The sequence below is a fragment of the Polypterus senegalus genome, chromosome 14 (genome assembly GCF_016835505.1).
Source record: "Polypterus senegalus isolate Bchr_013 chromosome 14, ASM1683550v1, whole genome shotgun sequence".
NCBI lineage: Eukaryota > Metazoa > Chordata > Cladistia > Polypteriformes > Polypteridae > Polypterus > Polypterus senegalus.
The window spans coordinates 88,452,312-88,458,719 of NC_053167.1; positions in this window are offsets into that span (position 1 = coordinate 88,452,312).

Consider the following 6,408-nt stretch of genomic DNA (forward strand, 5'->3'; position numbering starts at 1 on the left):
AGTCAAATACACAGAAAATGTTCAACACCATTCTCAGATATGAATAAGCGTAGGCGATTAAAGCGTCTTACTAATGACGTCACATGATGTGACTTCCAATGAGCGTCAGCATCAACCAGGACCCATGTCCTTGGAACAATGACGAAATGGCATTAAGGCATTGGAAAACAGTAATCAGAAAGCATTTGGAGAATTAAGGTTGTTCCCAAAACAAGAGTGTGCACCTCGCCACGTGCGTGATGAGATGACATCATACATCTCATCGCACAAATCGCAGAGTAGCAACATGCAAAGAAATAAGATGGCTGTGACCAAAACAGAAGAGCAATGATGCTAACCCAAGGTAAGAATAAAACTCCCAATCTGAAATGTGTCACTGTTAGCCCAGGTACAGAGAGCTATAGCTTTTCTGCTTGAGTAATGCACAATTGGTGGTTGTATGTATGTTTCTGTGGTTAAGCCAATTTGACATTCATCTCAACACTGTATTTTGCATCCCTGCTCCAGTAAAAATTAAACTCATGTTGAATGTCTATTAACACACTTAAACTGGAAAGCTAACTCTCTCATATACATTACGGTAATTGGTCGATAGCTATCAGAGTTAACACAGTGACCTATTTGATGTTAAGGGGGGAGTTTGCTAGATTTGAGTCTTTAGACATTTCCTTGTATGCAGTGATGTTTGGTAAATGTTGTCCAGCCCTAGTCATGTATTTTATTCCATTCCAGAATATTTTATTTTAATCTTGCTATTGCATTGATACATATCGTATTCCTCCCTGATCATTTTCTTACTGCTCAAATACTGAAGTAGCCCCTTACAGTTATCTCTTTCTTTTTTAGTTATTCGCTGTCCACCTCCTTTTTAGTATTTCTGATTTCCCTCTGAACTGTTGCTCTGAATTGTGTACACATAAGCTGTACTTGTTAGTGCTGGCGTTATTTTTCTTTAGGGCAATATAGTACTGGCTCTTTATACCTCCTTATTAATTTGCTAAGTAGTAATTATTGGAGTGTGAATAGGAAAGTCAAGATTTAAATTTTAAGTATCAGATTTTTCAGAAAATTTAACAAGTAATTTTAACTTACTTGCATTAATTTTATTTTAAATTTTCCTGTTACATTGATTATGTTTCATGTGCTGCCATTTTGTTTGCCAAATGCTGCTAAGCTGCATGCTGCTAGGAACCTGATCTGTATGTAGTATTTGTCATTGTCACTTTCTATTTAAGGTTGAGCTGCTTATTATAGGGCATCCCATTTTTATTAAAAGTAAACATTTTGCAGAAGAAATCAAATCATGAGCAGAATAATATAATTTTGACTTCATTTTATTATCTGTGTAACAACCTTGATATGATTTCAGTTTTCATGTCGATCAATTGTATGGAAGGACTGACAATATTTGAATGTCACTTGTGTTGCTAAATGCCCTAAACTCCAGTTACAACACCAACTGTGAGATGCCAGCAGGTGAAGTCAAAACTGAGCGAATCCTTTGATCGAATGCCTTTGCATATCTAAACAGCTATTCATCAGAAAGTGAGGAAGATTACGATAATTTATTAGCAGTCACTTTTCAGCTATTGTCTAAGAGAAACCTGCTCAAACTTTGTGCATGAGGCTGTACAATGTGCACAGTAACACAAAGTAAGTTGAACATATTTCAGTCCATCTCATGCCATCAGAAAAGAAATGAAAACAAAAAATGAAAGAAAACAAAAGAGGATCAGTTTGCACCTCACAAATTTAAATTTTCTTGTTCTTCACTTCACTTCATTTTCATAATATTTCACTTCCAGTGTGTGCAAAGTTAGATTTGAGAAAGTTGATCTTCTACTATGTTTTCACTCTGTGGGTGATGAACAATAATTTAATTTTAATATCGCAACAAGACATTAATAATACATGATCTTGCTACTGCTCCTAAAATTTTCTGGTGCATTCTGTATTTTTCACATTGCTAATAGTACTGATGAAATTTTGATTTTGTCTAAGAAACTAACTGGTTATGTAAAATATGTTCAAAACATCTTGACCTTAGTGAAAGATGATTTGTTTGATAAAACCACAAAAAAGTATTTTAGGTGTCCATTATTCTAATGACAGTTTAATGAAGGATTAATTTAAGGAATTTTAGGGTTGGGGTGCCATTTTTGTTAAGAAAGTGCAAAGGTTTATGAGTTTGCTAAGACATTTAGATGATTTGTTAAAAAAATCAGCAATATTGTTATTGTATTTGTATTAGATGATTTGTTAAAAAAAATCAGCAATATTGTTATTGTATTAGTATTGTTACAAAGTCAGTCGGCCATTTTATAACCCACTTAATCCAGACCAGGGTCACGGGGGGTACTGGAGCCTATCCCGGGTAGCATAGTGCTCAAGGCAGGCACAACCCCTGAAAAAGGTGCCAGTCCAATGAAGGGTAAACACACACACCTATCAAGCAAATTTAGTTTCATCAGCTCTCGTATCCTGCATGTCTCGAAACTATGCAGACACGAGGTGAACATACAAACTCTGTGCAACCCTGCTCTCCTTTGTGTGAGGCAGCAGCGATACCACAGCGCCATCATACTGCCTTTATTACAGTCTTTTTAATAATCCTTTTGGCCATCAGTGGCCCGACTTTTTTTTAATCATTTAATAAATTATTTAGATCCTGTCTTTGTTTCTGAAATTGAGGTAAAGGTCTGGTGGGGGGAATTGTATCCTCAGGGTCTGCTGATAAAAACCAACAGCATCAGTTTGTAGGCTTATTAATATAATTTAGCTGACAGCACAAACTTAATTATTTTGCATCGCTGTATGGGATGTCTTTGCCCAGTTATGCTTCAGTTTTGCTCCATACTCCAAAATATGTGAATATTAGGTTACCTTACATATGTAACTTGGCCTGATGTGGGTGTCACTCTGAAGTTAAGTGGGTTCAAAAATCAACTGTGTTATAAAAGAAGTAAGCTGCAACTGTTTTTGATTGATTATAATTTCATACAGCTAACAATTTCTGGATTATCTCAGTTTGATAATATTAAAAACTGCTTTCTAGAAAAAAGAATAATAAAAGCCAAACTTGAACCCTGGGGGTGCTGCTGTGACTGCGAGTTTTTGTTACTGCCCCATAAAACTCTCCAGCAATTGTAGTCACAAGTGTGATGAAAATCTGAATTAGTTTTAAGAAACAGTAGGGAAAGAGAAAGAACCACACTAAGGGTGTTCAGATATAACTATAAATGAAGTTTCATTAAACTTTAATTACTGGAAACAGTGCTGTAACAGATTCCAGGAGAGGAATCGTAAGGTTAAAGATTTGCTAAAGAAAAAAAGATGTACTTACAGTAGAATTATATGCTGTGGATATCCTGTAAGGAAAGGGTGGGCCGCAATAATATCCACTTCTAATGTGTAATGATTTCTAATTGTTAGTTTTCTTAAATTTTTTTTTTTTTTTTTTAATTTACTAGATTAGCTCTATTGCAGTCAGTGGGTCAGGACTGGTAAGGACAAACTTAGACCTGCTTTGGCTGAATGTTTTTCATTTCATGTTAACTGTGCTTTATTTAATAAGATAAGACAGCATATTGTTTAGTGTGAATGCATTTTGATTTAGATTATTACTATGCTTTAATTGTGTGCCTTTGTTCAGGCTGCAACAACGTCATCATTGCAACTCACTGTGAAGAATCAGCTTTGAGTGTTGATCGATCACACATACAGCATTAGCTTATTCTGAAAGTCTAAGAAAAATGGCTTTTTTTGGATTAGGGTTAAAAAAAACTTTCGTTTTACAACTAATCAATTATAAAATGCACACCTTTGTTCATCTTAAAATACATCTTATTTAAAAGAGAAAGAATAAGTTTAATGTCAAAGTCCTAAAATTGTTGGCCATTACATTTTCCTCTGGCTGCTCTTGGATGTAAACAATATGCAATAAATTAGGGCGACTGGGCAGTTGAATGAAATGAAAAAGCATTTGTGTCACTGGAAACTCTAAACTCGGCTGCTGTAATGCGCATTTGATGTCAGCAGGCGTACAAACACGTTTACAAATTATAGGCAATGTTGCCAGCTTCGCAAATACAGCTGCTTTGGACTTGGACCAGCAGTATTACAATATGTGTAAGTGCAATTATGATGATAGTGTTTTATTAAAATGAAAAACATAAATGTTCTTTTTTATTACAATATAGCTATTTTTAACAGTCTCAGTCTGAGCAGTTTTAACATTCGGAAAGACTGAGTCACAACGTGAAAGGCCTCACATGAATGTGTCTGCTTTCACAATGTTAAGTAAGTAGCTTTTTCTCAAACTTCAGGGAATTTCTAATAAACTTTTCACACTTGAAGAATCTGATTTAAGAGTAAAAGTGATCTCAGTGATGTGCCCCAGGGAAAAGGGGCATCAGCACAACTGCATTACTGCAATATTTCTACAGCTGGCAAGAATGCATACTAGAAACACTTAGATATACATAAACTGAATCCGTGACTTTTCTTTGGCTGGCTGGAATTTGAGACACGCTACAATAAATACAGTGGATTCAGAAAGTATTCAGACCCCTTCACCTTCCGCACGCATTATTGTGTTGTAGATTAGTTTGAAATGAAAAATTTGCCATGTTTGCCTGTCAGTCTACACGCAATTATCCATAACAACAAAGTCAAAGTATATTTTTCAGAAAGGTTTGCATATTTATTAAAAATGAAAAACTGAAATCTCTCATTCATATAAGTATTCAGACCAGAACCTTAATTCAACACTTTGTAGATGTCCCTTTGGTAGCAATTACAGTTTTTAGTGGTCTTGGGTAAGTCTTGTGGTCGGGCAGTGGAAGGACAGACTGGAATCAGTTAGAAGTTTGGGACGCCAACTGGGCCATCCCTTTTATTCATCACCAGATGAAATAAAAAAGAAACGAGAAACACACAAATACGCTGCTCCCCGGTTCGGTGTGCTCCGCTCTTTGGCTTGCTCATGCCTTCCAAAAAATAAACACTTCTCTTTAGGCTGCCCGTCCTTTATGGTGAAACCCCTGGAAGGGGCGAGGCTAGGTGGCCATATTAGGCTGGCTCTCAGAGCTGTAAGGGAAGAATAGAAACAGGGCAAAGTCAGCGGTAGCCCCCCTTCTCATCTCAGCAGGTTATTCCATACCTTTACCAAGTCCTCAGCGGAATCCTCCAACGCCCATGCATGGCATGTCTCTAAAAGCATTGCACGCCTGGAGTTGGACAGTTTATAGCATTCTTCCTAGCAGATTCTCTCCAGCTCTGTTAGACTGGATTTGGTGTCTGTAAATTGTCATCTTCAGGTATCGCCACAGTTGCTCTATGGGGTTTAAGCCTGGGCTTAGGCTTGGACACTCAAGGACAGTCAGAGGCTTGTACAGAAGCCACTTCAGCATTGCCTTAGTTGTATGCTTTAGGTCATTGTTGTGCTGAAGGGTGAACTGTCACCCAAGTATGAGGGTGTATGCCCTCTGGAGCAGGTTTTCTTCAAGGACCCTTCTGTATTACCCAAATTTAGCCTTCCCTCATTTTTGACCAGTCTCCCTGTCCCTGCCGCTAAGAAGCACCACATAGACTGATGGTGCCTCCACCATGTTTCAGTCTAGGGGTTATTGAATGTAGATTGATGGGGAAAAATAGGTATTTAATCCAATTGAAATCAAATCTACTACACAATAAAGTGTGCAGAAAGTGAAGTGGCCTGAATACTTTCTGAATCCACTGTAGGCCAGCTATTAATCAGATACAGGATTAATGTTATTCCTAAGCCAATTCATCCTCTCACATCAGCCATTTAGCAGTTCTAACCATTTCTGTTTGAATATAACTTTAAAGAAACAATGTATCAATGTCCTTCTTTACAAGGAGCATTGTCAATTTGATCTTGAACAACTGTTTTAAAAGTGACTTGATTCCCTTATTTGCTATTTCAATAATTTTTGTTTATTACAAAGTATTTTTTGTTAACTGATTTTAAGACACTCTGTCTCACAAATGACACATAGTGCAGACTTTCCATTGTAGTGAGCTTAACATGCTTACCATTGTGGTAATGTTTAAAGTGAAGCACTACCTGGTGTCAGAACAAAATGATTTAGAGAGACAAAAAAGGTTTGGGGTAGCCGCCCGGTATATTGTGGTTTTCTCCTGTTCAGGCAAAGAGAACAAATTTTAACTGAGTTGAAGATGGAACTGAGGTATAGGTGACAAAATGGCAGTTTTATACTTAGAGGAAATGAGGTCATCAGGGTTGGAACCAGAAGTGATGTCATCAGGGCTGGAACCAGAAGTGACGTCGCCAGGACCAGGTGGGATTTCCTGTGACTTGACTGCAGTAGTTAAAGAGAAACAGTTAATGCACTCCAACCTCCCCTGGTCCGGCATGAAATTACC